Raw genomic sequence first — 15,340 nt, forward strand, 5'->3', positions numbered from 1 at the left:
AACCTTGATGTCAGTTATATGTTGTGTGCCGTAACTTCTAGGCCACACGGACGCCTGGCTTTGACTTATTCTATTTGTGTGGATCCAATTTGCCAGGAATATTTTGTTGTTCATGATAAAAGTGTTAAATTTGCACGCAAGAGTTTGTTGTGTTAGTGCACACCGTACATCTGAACTCTTTTGTGTAACGGTGGCACAGTATAGCTCAGCCAATGGCACATTAGCAATAAGCCATTGGCAGCTGCGAGTCCTATTATTTTTGGTATTTTATTGTTTTATATTCCCCAACCCGTATTCCGCAATGACCTACCCAACTCCACCTCTACTCTTGCCTTCTTAGCAGAATGATTTAAGTTTATTGGTGATATTTGTGGAAGGTTAGTAGGGTTAATGAATTAAATTTAGATGTTGATGTTTGGGGAGGATGGCAGCCTTCTTGTATAGTGCTCTCATTTATATTTACAATGTCCTGATTATGGGAAAAAAATGCTTTTAAAAACATGTTTCTATGCACTATGTGGATGGTATGAAATTACAAATCCATTAGAGATTTAAATTTTGATGTGGTTACCTAATGTTAACCTTGATGTTGATAAAGCACACTGATTAACAAAACATTCAAAAAGTGGCTCTTCATATCTAAAAGGTTGCTGACCCCTGCTTTAGTCTGTGGTTACAAACAGTATGTGGTTGTATCGCTTAGTTCTCATTACAAACCATTTAACAGGATGAACTACAACTTGAATTTTTACAGCGATGTAAAAAAATTGTTCTTTCCCAGCTTTCTTGAAACTTTGAGGTTATTATCTTTAAATTTATAGTACATCAGTTCATTTTTCTGAAATGAATATGGCACAAACATTGTGTCTATCAGTACTATTATCTAATTATCAGTTTATTGTAACGGAAGCATTCAGCTTGACATTCTGGTGTGGTTGGCACATTTTTGTAGCGAAATGTGAAAAGAGAAAAGTCTTTAGTAAAATGTCCTACAGTAAGCGGAGATTAGCACTTTCTAAAAGTGTGTCAGTAATTCTAGTCACACGCTCTCCCCAGTCTGTTTCCAGAGGGCTCTGGAGGTTTGCTGGGGTTGCTGGGTAAAGGAGGACTTTGTTCCGTAACACAGTAATCCGCATGGTTTCAGAGACACAGGCGAGGCACTTAGCTTTGGCGTGATCTCACATTACTGCTTTAAAGAAGTTTGCAGTGTTAAAAGATACATCATATTCTGAATGAATCCAGACAGCATTTCAATATCTGCTCTTTTTTTTTTTTTTTTTTTTCCTTCTCATCCTGTGGTTCTTAGAATGATTTAAATAAACCCACTTACACCTCTTCGTTCTGACGTGTGAAACAGATCGCTGGGTGTCTGGGTGTCGGGGTGTCTATAAATATGCCTTTTTGCTAGGTTTTCCACTCGGATTCATCTCAGACTGGAGGTTTGAACTGGAGGTTATGCAGCTCATGCTTTAGCCTCGGGGCTTTGCTTCTCCTCCAGAAGTCACACAGTGGACATAGCATACAGCTGAGTGTACGAGACAGAAAAAAGGGGAAAACTTAAACACTATAAAATGATCTTCACTGATTTTACACAGAATAAAACCCAGAATTTGGTGCAACACACCAATCAAACCTCTTATGCTTTATTGTACATCTTTCCCCATTCTTGTTGGAAAAGCATATTTGAGTCTCTCCTGTCCAAACATTCCCACCGCTTCATTTTCCAGAGAGAACATCCAGGGCTGCCAAAGTGAAATAACATTTCTATTATCAGACTATTTCACCGTTCTACACCGTCAGTGACGGCTCTGTGGTGGCGCTATGGTGATGTATTGGTTGTCATTGCGTAATGACAGAGCTGACATAGTGTTTGGGTGCCTTTCCCTGACACCCGGCTTAAATTAGATGTCACTCAGGGCGGCGATCGGGATCCTCCCGGCGACGTCCCGGCACAAACGATTCCATTAATTAATCTGATGGCGTCTCATCGGCCTGTATGATATCAACATCACTCTAATGGTTTATGAAGAGGTTTGTTAGACCTCTGTAATTACACCGAGGCGTTAAGCTAAGGGAAAAGTGGCCCTGTTGTCGCCTCTGTTTATTATGCAGCAGATAAGAGGTTGTGCTTTCAGCTTCTCCATTTTTTTTGGGGACAATAAGAATGAGCTTATTTCGATATGGCAACTGTCAGTACAGTTAGAGTCTAAGGTCGCACTTAAATGAAAAATCTGTGCTCAACGACTCAACACATATTCTGAACTCAAAAGTCCAGCTGTTGCCTTCAGGCAGACAGTTCAGAACGCCAATCTGCAGGCTAAATCGGTAAAAAAAAAAAGATTCCATCCTCCATCAGATTATTTAATAGCAACAAGTAGTTTTATATGATATGATTTTAATGAAGACGAATACATTTATTATCTGTGTTGATCACATCTGGTTTTATTATTTTATTATTCGTAACTATTGTCGACATGTGTATTTAAGCATGTTTACGCATGAGTGTATATCTGTTCTATGCCTGCATGTGGATTGTGATGCAGCAGCTTGACAAATTTCCCTTCGGGACAATAAAACATATCTTATCTCTTATCTTATCTTATTTCTAAGAGGCAGCCGTCACCTTTGTGATGGTGTGTTGTAAATTCTGTTGACTGTGAGGATTTTACTACATCTGACACTTAAAAAAAAACATTAAAAAAAAACAGGACCTCTTTAGAACAGATGTAATTTTGCAGCTCTGACCAGCAGTGTGGAACAATGCTCTGAGGATCATGTAGTGGGATTCTTAAAGAGGGCAATAGATAGCTCCCAGGTCTGTCTCCTCTCTGTGCGTGTGCGTGTGCGTGTGTGCGTGTGTGTGTGTGTGTGTGTGTGTGTGTGTGTGTGTGTGATTGCAGAGGAGGTGGCGAACGGGAGGAGAGGCTGCAGAGCTTCAGAAGACAGAAGTGGCCTCATTTGTGGCGATAGGCAGGCTGTGAATGTGTCTTTACTGATATCACTCCTCTGCTCCCGAAGCCTGCAGCGCTGGCAGGATTAGGCGTTGGCCCACCACAAACTTCCCTCCCTCTTGTTCCACTCCCCCCCCCCCTCTCTCTCTCCCCCCTCTCTGTTTCTGCTGTCACTGCCTTTTTCTGTTATGTCGTGCTTTGCCTTGTGTCTCCCTCTTCTCCTCTGTTTTTTTTTTTCCTTCTCCCCATCAGAGGTCGCGGCTCCGCTACTCTTCATGACACTTCCGACTGAACGGAGTGACACTCCCCGTCCCCACTCGACGGCGCTTCCCCCTTTTTTTTTTTTTTTTTTTTTTTTTTTTTTTTTTTTTTTTTTACATACATAACAGTCCAAACAGTGCCCTCAGTCCCTTCCCCTATATGCCTCCTCTCCTCACCCACTGTCCCTCGTCTCCTCGTTCTACATTTCATCGGGCCATTTTGTTACAGAGCGGAGGAGCGTCAGAGGCAACCATCAGCTGTAACATCAACCGTAACATGGTGTATAAAATACTGATGCTCAAACGCTTCTGGCTTGTATTTAAAGGAATGTTTTGTAAGAGTGGCTCTGGAAAGATTAGCTTCAGAACAGTTTCAAAAGATGCCAGTGGCGGCCAAGAGTCATGTGATAAACATCACAAGGAACTTGTGAAATCACTCCTGCATAAAGACCCTTTTCTCCACCGCTGATTTGTATGTTGAGTATTTTGCAAACACTTGTAGTTTTCCTACAAAATGTCTTACTCTTTAGTCCTGAGGCCCCAAATGATATAAAGTGTATTTAGGGATTAATTAACTGAATTTATAGCCACTTATCAAGACTGCGGTTGAGATTATTTGGTATTAAAAATGAATCTGCTGCTGTTGTGGTTCATTGTTTAAGTCATTTTTCAAGCAAAAATGCAAAAACTTCATCAGTTCCTGCGTTTTAATCGTTCAAATGTTTAGCTTTTCTGAGTTGTGTCTGTTTATATCTTTGTAAATTGATAATCTTTCAGTTTGTCCTGTCAAAAGAAGACATTTGTAAATGTCACGTCTTGACCTTTAGGAAACCGTGATGGCTACTCTTCACTATAATCTGACATTTTAAAGACGATTTATCAATGATATTAATAGTAATTGTTACTTTGCAGTTCTAATAGATGGGTAGACTTTACCGTCGCCAAAGAGGACATTTGTTTCCACATTGTGTGCATTATCGGTTGATCTGTTGTTGTCTCAAAGCCAGACGTCCCAAAAAGTAGTGGAATAAATAAGACATTATTCTCATAACTACTCTCTCCGTTTGATGCAATTTAGTGTGAAGTACAGTATGAGTATTTCTGCTTCCCTGTAACAAGTGCTCAACTCTAGTCAGCAAATATAGCAATGGATTCATCCTCGGCTACATCTCTGCAGCTGATGCAACATGCGTTTCGTTGCACAGGGTGAGCAATTTGTTCTTGCCTCTAACTATAAGCCTCTCTGGGAAATGAGGGGCACCGCTGTCATCTAAAAGCCTTTTTCTGTTTTGTTTTTTACTGTGTCTTGCATTATTCCGTCTTGTTTCCTAGCTGGAGTCACTCTGCTCACAGAGAAGAACAAAACTCCCCTCTGTGGTGCTTGATAAACTGATTTCAGGGAAAGACATGTAGCGCATGGAGACAACCCAGGGCCCTGCAGCACATGTGACCCTCCTCCCATCCCGGAACCCCCCCCTGTATGGTGACACAGTCAGGGCGAGCTGACAGACAGTCCGTAGCACTCAGCTGTGTGTTACTGTACTCGAAAAAAGGCCTTGAGGGAGTGCTGGAGCCTTCCCCCCCCCCATGCTGCTTATTTACTGTCACCCAAACATGGTGTCCATGAAAGCTGCTGATGATGATGATGATGATGATTATGATGATGTTCTCGGTCCTGGTCACTGGCAACATGCTGGAGTCATACAGATGTTTCTCAAAAGGAAGAGATGCTCTGGAAACAGGAATGATTTCATTTGTTTCGTTGTTCTTCAGTGTGTAGGGCCATGGCGTCTGTGATTCTGGATGATGAAGTACATGGAAGAAAATCTAATTTAATGGCGACGCTCTGTAAGGTTGTAAATGTAAAGTTCTTGTGCTTTTTGTTTCTCCAATTGCACAATAAAATGTCCATAAAACACGAGACTCGAAAAGCAATTTAGACCTGTTTTCTGTGTAATCTCCAGCTTTTTTTTTTTGTTGATTTACTTTCATAAAAGATTACATTTATCTTATGAAAATTGAAATTGATTTTGCGAATAAACGCAGACATTTCTACCTTCATTGTTTTGGTTCAGATTCAGATGTCTAATAATAAAAAAAAAACTCTTAGTAATAACATTAAATCATAAAGGCATGTGTTGGTCACTGTGGAGGTTTTAAATCTGGCCTTGTGGACCCACACCCCGGCCTGAGCTCCCCAGACGTTGACGCGAGCGCTTCTCTCCGCCCCGGCCAGACAGTAATGAGACACCGGCCAATTGATCACCCGCACGCCGAGGGTTGTAATGAAAGCGAGGACTGCACTAGATTACTGTACAGAGGCCGGCCGATTGATCTGCGGTTCGCTGATTCATGACCGTCATACTGGCTTCAGTAGAAATAACAGCAGTGTCTTTGATACGAGAGTGTGATTGAGCTCCGAAACACGCTTTCATCTCACACGGCAAAACATTTAAAGATTAGTAATTAGGGCGATTTATCTGAGGGGTAAGCACTGTGTGCATCTGGTCATTAGCACCCTGCTTTAAGTCAATGATCCACCCCCCCCCCATGCTGTTTTTATAAATCATACATGACACAGCCGTTTGTCAGAGAGTCTGGTCACAGAGGGGCACAGCCATGTCCTCCCATCCGTCTTAAAGCCTCAGCCAATATCGCCAAACGAGTGTTTTTGTAGTCATGGAATGTACCACTCTGCGGACCTCTACGGGGGGGGAAGTCTGTGAGTGAGGAGAGGATGGCGCGGCGGCGGAGGAGGAGAGGAGGCGAGAAGATGGTGAAGCTCCCTGACAAGGGCAGAACGTGGAAGCGAAGATGACTAAGCTCGTGGAGGTGAGGGGATGAGAGGTGAATCCTTCTCCTCTCCGCTTCCCTCTGATGTTTTTTTATTTATTTTTTCTTCTTCTTCTTCTTCTTCTTCTTCTTCCCTCCCCCGTCTCTCTGTTGCTTTTTGCGGGAGGCCCCTCTGGGCTCCAGCAGTCAGCTGGTCACCTCCGTCCAGTGCAGCACATGATTTCTCCATGATTACTGTTATTGTTTGTGCCCCAGTTCACGCCGCCTGCGGGCTGGATGTGCAGTCGATGCGTGGCAAGAAGAGAGGATGGAAAACCATATGAAGACGAGCTAGAGTGGGTCGTACGGTTAGCTTACCAGTTAGGACGGCTTCTTTCCTTTAGTTCACATCAGAATCGGCTTTATTGGCCATGTATGCGTACAACACATAAACAACGACAATGACGTGTAGATAAAAAAAGCTTCTCAGCTCCTAACACGTGATAATACAACACTAGTAGCATGATTACAAACGTGTGCACATGTGGGTTTCATAAAATAACACTGGGGAAATGTGGTAATTTATTTAGTCACGTCCTTGGCACGGCCATCTTTGGCCTGCAGTGGTAGCGTATTAACCAATTTTCCTGCCTGGCGAGCATTGATTCACAACTAAAGCCTTTCTTGATTTTTTTTTTTCTTCTGCTCAATTTACATTTACCCCCAAAGCCTTGTTTTTCGTCTCTCCTCCCTTAATTCTTTTCTCCCTTTTAATCTTCCTCACATTGACAGAAGCAGGGATGGGCCCCTTGACACCCGGCGCATGCATCAAGTGTAATGGCTCCGACAGCGATGCTTGATCAATACCCCCTCGAAAGTTTAGTTCTGTCTGATTAAGGAAACGGAGTGAATCATCACCGCCGGTGTCGACGCCGAGCGCTGGATGCGGGTTGACCGATGTCTGCCGGAGAAACAGAAGAAGGGGGGGGTTCTGATCAGACGCGCCGAGTTGACGAGACAGTGCATAAGGATCTCCTGCAGATGTAATTATCTCTCTAATGAACGGCACAGTAGGGACACCAGTGTGCTATAAAGTCAGGAAGTTGCAGGAGCGGTAGTTCAGTTTAACAAGGCGGCAGCAGCTGTGTGCCTACAAAGTCTTCTTTAGGGTTCTTCAGTCTGTGTACTCAAAGATCACACTAAGAGTTTAGATGAAGAAGTCATCCAGATGTTCGTCAGCTAACAGTTGAGCTTTGTGCGGTGGCTTTATAATATCTTTAATGCATTTTGACAACTGGTGACTCTTTTGCCAGCTAAAAAACCCAAATTATATCAACAAAAACGATTAGCCACTCAGTAAAACAAAACCAGACACTTCATTACGCTTGATTGCAGCGATTTGCACCAAAATACACTGTAAAAACACTCAACGCTACTAAGTATAGTGTGTCACCATGCTGCATTAATGAGTGCTGTTCAGATGCAGCTCATATTATGGACGAGAAATAAAAACCTTAGTGGATTTTGATTATTTTTGCAACAAGGTTGAATTCATTTGGGCTTTACTGGTTGGTTACAAGTGGAAGCTGCACTCTACATCCAGCCTTGCCTGTTGAAATTATTGGGATACAAGCGTTTAAACATTATGGTTAAAATACTTAAAAGGGATGCTGAATTTAGTTTATAAACTGTAAACAGTAAGCTTGTTTTAAGAACCCTGAATGAGTTATCACGCCAACAATCCAAAATGCCTCTGATGCTCGGGGGGAAAATTCTCGTTCCTAGAAGGCGATGAATCATCACATGATCACTGTTTTAATATAAACTGCACTATGAGGGGAAAGCGCAGGATCACAACACCAGGATTAGATGGCAAAAGCACAAACAGAGGAAGTTGGAATACATCTCTGAATCTTCTAGTTTAAACAGGCCGGTTTAAATAATAAAGCTTTACCGAAGAGTTGATGTGTATTTGGTGACACAAACAATGAATCCAACAGTCCACAGTCCAAATAATTATGGCCCTGACTGAATATATTCACCTTTGTTATTGTAAATAGTTCCTGATTGATAAAAAATGTTTTTATAAATAAATAAATACATTGTTTTAGATAATAGTTGACTATAAAAGACCTGTATTCAGGGTGTAGAATATGTTTCTTTGATTCATCTTTAATATGTAAATAATATTTACATTTTATGTTCATAATTTGATGCTGTCAATAACATTCTAAGAAAGAAAAGCCAATGAAATTGCAATAGGTGCATCTCTATATTTTATACATAAATATGCAGCTCTGATATGAATAACGGGGACTCAACTAGACATGTTTTCTCTTTTAATACTCAGTAATGGGATTGGGAATTTTTTGGTGGGAGAGGAATGAAAACCCATTCCCATGTCAACCACTACTGCAGATGCCTTTGGCTTCTAAGAGGAAAGGCTGAGTTATGTTCCTCCAGTGCAGTGTTGCAGTGGTTACCACATACATGCCTATGGCTCAGAGATGAATCTATAGTTTATAGTTGGACTGTTGTTGTGATGCTGCAATGCTACGCGACATGAGACATGTACATAAAGACGCTTTTGATCTATGATCTACCAAAAGCAGAGAACCATGGTTAAGGAGAGAATCCCCTTTAACCAGTACTCATGCTGTTGGCTTAATGAATCCAGTGTCTTTACCAAGTCTGTTCAAGAAATCAACTATTTATGGCCTTTCTATGCTGTTATGCATGTTTTTCTTGTGTGGATATGATCAGAAGCAGTGAGATACATTGAAACACCAGGTGTTCTTTATTTTTCTTCTTTTTAAAATGTCCTCAAAAAACATTTGATGATGAATCGTTTGCGTTAAGGAAATGACAGCGCGTAGGCAGACGCACTGCGAACACTTTGATGTCATCTCCTTCAGTGAGCAAAAGAAGTGTGTGTGTGTGTGTGTGTGTGTGTGTGTGTGTGTGTGTGTGTGTGTGTGTGTGTGTGTGTGTGTGTGTGTGTGTGTGTGTGTGTGTGTGTGTGTGTGTGTGTGTGTGTGTGTGTGTGTGTGTGTGTGTTAGTTTGCATCACTGTGGGTTGATCTTGGGCATGACTCAGACCCTGAGGCAAGGAAATAGAGAAATTCTCAAATCTTACTTCACACACACACACACACAGTTCCATCCTTGTGAACACACACACAAGTACACACTCACACACACATACTCGTGCTGCTTGCTGGCTTCGCCCGAATGAATTAGAGAACCAGTCCCTTGAGAGCCACTTAAGTGAGCGGAGTGAAATGAGGTTATGACCAATACTTAGTTCTCCTCGCAGTGCCGACCTGGAAATGCAAAAGCTCCATTTGTTTATTTTGCCTCCACCGTCGCCGAATATTAATTCCGCAGTTTAACCGGTTTGCGGCCGCTGAAATACTTTAACCGGTCGATTTCTCTTTTTGATTGTTTAACATCGCATGCTTATAGTCTGCAGAGTTAATCGAATCATGATTTAAGCCTCCCGCAATTAAATAAACACAATCGAGTGTGATATTGAAGTTTAAAATGTGTACTATGCTCACAGAAAACTGCTGCATAGCGAATCAAGCGCTTCCTAAATTAACAGCAATGAACCAGTGGGGGGATTGAGATGTTTTGTCTTCGCTTTTGGGGAAACTGCAGCAGCACCTTGTGAAAAATGGTCCTGAATATTGCAGTCCAGAGTAGAAAAGTAATAGTTAATATAAATATATATAAATATATATATATATGCACTGAAATCAGGTGAAAAAGGAACCATATTATAAGATTTATTTTGATGATCCTTTAGCAGGATAGTAGCATAACATGGAAGACAAAGCATTGCTCTGTTTATTTAGATTTGAATGAGCAATACAAATATTTTGTGCCTAAAATAAATAATTAAAGTTCATAATTTATCATTTCTGACACAATGTCCCGATGACGTGTTGAAAAAAAAAAAAAGACAAGCGGTTGTTTGTCTGCTGCACTCGACTGCTCAGGACTGGTCTCTGGTTCTGACTGGTGTTTTTTATCCGACCATGCAGCTGGCCGTCATTAATGGATACCTTTTAGCTTCTGAAGGCCCCACTTGAAGGACAGAAATAGAGCGTGATGTCACTGGCTCTTGGCTCCGGCTCCTGAGAGAGTCGATCCAGTGAAGTCCTGCTCGCTGCGCTGCATCACAGCTCCACCTTTAATGTGGCGTGATGAACTGCGTCTGAGGACGTTGTCATCAAAACCATTTCAGTCACTACGACTAAATGCTTAACTCTGACGCGTACGCGCAGCTCTTCAGAGCAGCATATTAAAACTCGTATACTTAACATTTGTCTGTAATTACGGCTGATTACTTGTTTCTTAGAAGAAAATCATTTTTTGTTAAAGGTAGAGTGTAAAGGTAGATATATCAAAGATATGACTTAGGGCTATACTATAGTAAATATAGATGAGTAAAGAGGTTGGGCTGTGAGAGCTCAAAAAGACGACTGACAGAAAATGAATCTGCAACTATCTTAATGATCAAATATTTGTTTGTTATCTTTTAAGCAAAATATTCCAGCTCCAGCTTTTCCAATGTAAGTTTTATATTAGTATTTATGTTCTTGTAAACTGAATATCTTTGTTTGTTTGTTTGTTTGATTTTGTTATTACTGTTGGTCGGACAAAACAAGACATTTGAAGATGTCACCTCAAGCTCTAGGAAATTGTGAAGCCATGTTTCACTAATTACTGACATTTTAAAAACGAAAAGCTCGGTTAGGAAATGTATTTTAGAAACCTGTTTTAATATTTGTTGAGATTCTCTTAACATCCCGACAGCAATTAAACAGATTCTCTGACAAAAAAAAAGAAAAAATGTGGTAAATATGGCGGTCGCAGGACTACAATAAGCCCGTCCAATCCTTTAATTTGGCTTGAATAAAATGATTGGACTGCCCGCCTCTCTTCGTGTACTCATTTCACGTCACCAGAGTGTTCCACAAGCTGCTAGCTTGACAGCTGTGAGTTCTATCAGGAGCCATTGTTGTTTAGGTTCATAATGATAGATTGGGGGAGTGACTTTTTGCTGCCTTGGCAACTTTCTCACTACATTGAGCGACTTTCTACATCAAAAACTATTCAACACAGCTCGTTTTTTTCCAGTTGGATGCATTTAAAATCTTGCATACTCTTGCTGGTTTCTCCAGGGTTGCTGCCTCCAGCTTCAATGCAAGATAGCCTTAACACTTTTAGGAGATAAAGAATGGTGTACTAGATAATTTAGCAGGATTACTTGCTTCAATTCTGATCTCTAATACTTCCAACATTATCTCGGAACTGTAGCTGTCATGTCAGTCGCTCAAGCTGTGGAGTGAGTCTCTTAGAACTGAGCTGCGTTCCATATCGCATGCTTTTTCTTTTTCCTTTTAGTACTTACGGCAGCCCTTACAAAGTATGTCCTGTTGCATGCAGTATGCATTCAATTGGGATGCAGCATTCGTCATAGATTGCACCTTGAACTTTGACCTTTATGTCCATATATCTGCTCTACAGAGGATTGTGGATCAGAGACGTCAGTTAGGCCATACTAAATGTAGAAAGTATGGTAGTGTGGGTATTGGAACGTATACCAGAAACCTCCAAGACTACATTAAATGAGCTTTTTGTTCCGTCAACAAACAACCTATATATCATTTTTCTTCCTACACCAAAAGTAGTGTGTGACAAGGACAGGAATAAAAAAAAAAAAATCATCGGTTTTGAAGGTGAAATATAATGAGTTGCTCACACCCTCCAAGGAGTTGATCCACTGTGTCTCTCCATAACTGCGTCTTCCCAAACTGTCAGCGGCGTCCCGGAACTTTCCTCGTCTCCGTGGCAGATATGGCAGCTTCCCATCGCCGCACCCTGCAGAGATCCCACATGGAGCCCACTGATGTGACTCAGGTGCATCACAGCAATGTACTTCATAATGTCACTACTGATCACGTGTCCAGTGTTGGTGGATACAGTGTGATGGCCAAGTCATATCTAAGCAGTGCTGCAGGGGGGGGGCTGAGGGGGGTTGGGCTTAGATCTGACATTGTTTTGCGGTCGATGAGTCAGAGATACTTGATATAATTAAGTCATGGCTTGGTATGTCACAGTGTTTAATCACTTTCACATGATATAATGTATTCCAGATGTACAATGGCTCTGCTTTGTGTATGTGTAGTTTGGGATATTGAACTTCTGATCTCCTATAAAATACTATGTAGTGCAAAGTACTTATAGGACACAGTACATTGCAGAGAAAGGGTGTTAAGCGGTAACACTACAGGATAAAAGGGTAAAAATGTAGCTAATAGATATCACCACAAGACAATTTCTTTTAATTGGAAAATGTTTTTGTAATTTTCTGAAATGTTAGGTTTAAATATGCAACTGAAGCATTTGTCTTATTAAATATGGGCTAATTTGCAAACATTTCCAGAACAGAGATCTGAACATTTAATAAAGCCAGCTCCAAACTCATTGTTTCATTTTGTTAAAATATTAGTCAAAGATTTTTACAGAGGGAATTTTCATCAGAAAATAATGTCGACGGCCCAAAGACTTTTAGGAATAAAACGTTCTATTAATCAGGCTATGAATGATATATTAACAAAACCATCTGTGGAAATCTTCAGAATATAGATAGAAATTAAACTGGGAAGTTTTGTGTTTTGTAAAAGCTACTGAAGTGGAGATTTCTGGGTCACAGTCTGAGAAAAATTTTTTTCTGAGAAAAGATTAATTTTGAAAAATGACATCTGGAAGACACTACAGGGGAATAGTTATAGATATCACCATGAAACTTTGCCAAATGAGGAACTATGTAATGTTAACCTTTAGTAAATTACTAGAAATATACAGACCCAAACAGACAAAGTGTATCATAAACACCTAGATGTGTATTTTGTATGTTTTCTTTCTGCTAGTCTTCTAAAACTATTATGGAAGCGAAATATCCCAAACTCTCATGATCAACCAGTGCATTAAATAACAATGTTTTTGCCAGAAGTAAACTGTGCTATTTTTTCATTGGTTGCTTTTAAGTCACAGGCTGCCTGTAGTTATACAAACACTTGTAGACAATGTGGCATCACCTCCGATAGAAAATCTTCCTGCTATGTCAAACCAAACTATGAATGTCTTTTAGATAACTGTTAATGGCATTCTGGTGTCAGACTCTCTGAAATCAAACAGCTAGGGCGTCCTCCTACACACCGTCTTGCACTCGTATTCAGCGTTTTGAAAATAATCAAAGAAACAGCAGCCTCAGTGCAGGAGAACACAGTGAAGTCAGGTGAGATGATGTACTGTAAAGAGTTTTTCAGGACTATAAGCGTCCGCCGTCTGGCTTTTTCTATCTACTACTGTTGCTATCTCAGCATTGAATTTGCAGCATGTCAAAGGAATTCTGGGACTTTTAGGAAATTTCAAAATACACGTTTACACAAAGGAAGGTTGGAGACAGAAAACTGGTGCTTCTTCAGCAGCTGGAGTCCCTTCAATAGGTGTTCTATCAGCATTATTGGGTGACAGAGATCAGCTATCACATTAACACAGAGAGTGGAAGCAGAAACCGCTTCTCTCCGTACCTCCACAGTGTTGATGTGAAAGTTCAGTGGAGTTATTATGCCCAGGAGGAAGTACTTGGCTCATAATTATGGTGTATTTGTGTGTCCAGGCAAATACTTGCCTTGTTTCTTGTTGCTATTTTTGTGCCTTTTGTTGCTAATACGTGTCATTTCCTACAACTCTTGAATTGAAGTTAATTAAGTATTGACAAAAATAGTTTATTTTCTGCCTTTTTCATTTTTACTCTTTACTTAATGTCTTAACATTGTATTGCTAATCATTATTTCACGTCTCAAGAACCCCCTTGAGAATAAGATAATTCATTTCTATTTCTATTTCATCTTTTGTTTCATTTTATTTTTGTGTGTTTTATTTTACATTAACAATTGCATTTTATCCCAGATTTTATGTTTATATTCTATGTCCATTTCGTTTTATTTTACAGCACTTCATGCTGTATTTCTTTTATGAAAGGTGCTATACAAATAGAGTTTCTTCTTGAATTCTTATGTTAGCAGCATTATGTCAGCAGCATTATGTTAGCAGCATTATGTTAGCAGCATTATGTTAGCAGCATTATGTCAGCAGCATTATGTCAGCAGCATTATGTTAGCAGCATTATGTTAGCAGCATTATGTTAGCAGCATTATGTTAGCAGCATTATGTTAGCAGCATTATGTCAGCAGCATTATGTTAGCAGCATTATGTTGCAGCATTATGTTAGCAGCATTATGTTAGCAGCATTATGTTAGCAGCATTATGTTAGCAGCATTATGTTAGCAGCATTATGTTAGCAGCATTATGTTAGCAGCATTATGTTGGCAGCATTATGTTAGCAGCATTATGTTAGCAGCATTATGTTAGCAGCATTATGTTAGCAGCATTATGTTAGCAGCATTATGTTAGCAGCATTATGTTGACAGCATTATGTTAGCAGCATTATGTTGACAGCATTATAGCAGCATTATTAGCAGCATTATGTTAGCAGCATTATGTTAGCAGCATTATGCATTATAGCAGCATTATGTTGCAGCATTATGTTAGCAGCATTATGTTGAGCAGCATTATGTAGCAGCATTATGTTGCATTATGCAGCATTATGTTAGCAGCATTATGTTGGCAGCATTATGTTAGCAGCATTATGTTAGCAGCATTATGTTAGCAGCATTATGTTAGCAGCATTATGTTGGCAGCATTATGTTAGCAGCATTATGTTGGCAGCATTTAGTGGCCTCCGTTCTGCACTGTGATAATCATAGCCTGGCTTCCTTTAAAGACGAGGCCAACCCACCCGCCGCTCCCACAGCTGCTTGTTTCGTTTTTTTGTTCCCAGTGCTGAGAACAGCCATCTACTGCCGGCCTCCTGTTGCCAGCTGCTTCCGCGGCCAGTTCCTATCACAGGTATCCAGTAGGGCGCATCATGTATTGTGGCTCGGCCTTGTGTCCGCTCCACTGTGGTGCTGCACCGGAGCGACCAAATACTAATAAGCACCACTGAAGTAGTCAACCAGATGAAACCCAGAGGTGTTGTTCTCTGTGTTACATGTGTTTTTTTGGTTTGAAATCGTGACGTGAACAGTGGCAGTTCAAGATATTCCTCTTGTTTGTGGAAACATTGGAACAGATGTCTCTCTGTCTTTTAACCATTGGTGACTTCTGTACTGCAATGACATATGTTTGAATAAAAAGTTGAATAAACCCCCAAATCATGTGGCGTCACAGCAACAACAACCCCAACACACCCCCATAGCTGTTAAAGTGCCCTTGAGCCAG

General features: G+C 40.6%; 1 protein-coding gene across 1 annotated transcript in view; it reads left to right on the forward strand.

Annotated features, from left to right (window-relative positions):
* The window catches only part of ppfia2 (PTPRF interacting protein alpha 2), a 151,642-nt gene that overhangs the window by 2,028 nt on the left and 134,274 nt on the right, over window positions 1-15,340 (forward strand). The gene's annotated exons all lie outside the window — the stretch shown is intronic.

The sequence above is a fragment of the Anoplopoma fimbria genome, chromosome 23 (assembly GCF_027596085.1).
Source record: "Anoplopoma fimbria isolate UVic2021 breed Golden Eagle Sablefish chromosome 23, Afim_UVic_2022, whole genome shotgun sequence".
Lineage (NCBI taxonomy): Eukaryota > Metazoa > Chordata > Actinopteri > Perciformes > Anoplopomatidae > Anoplopoma > Anoplopoma fimbria.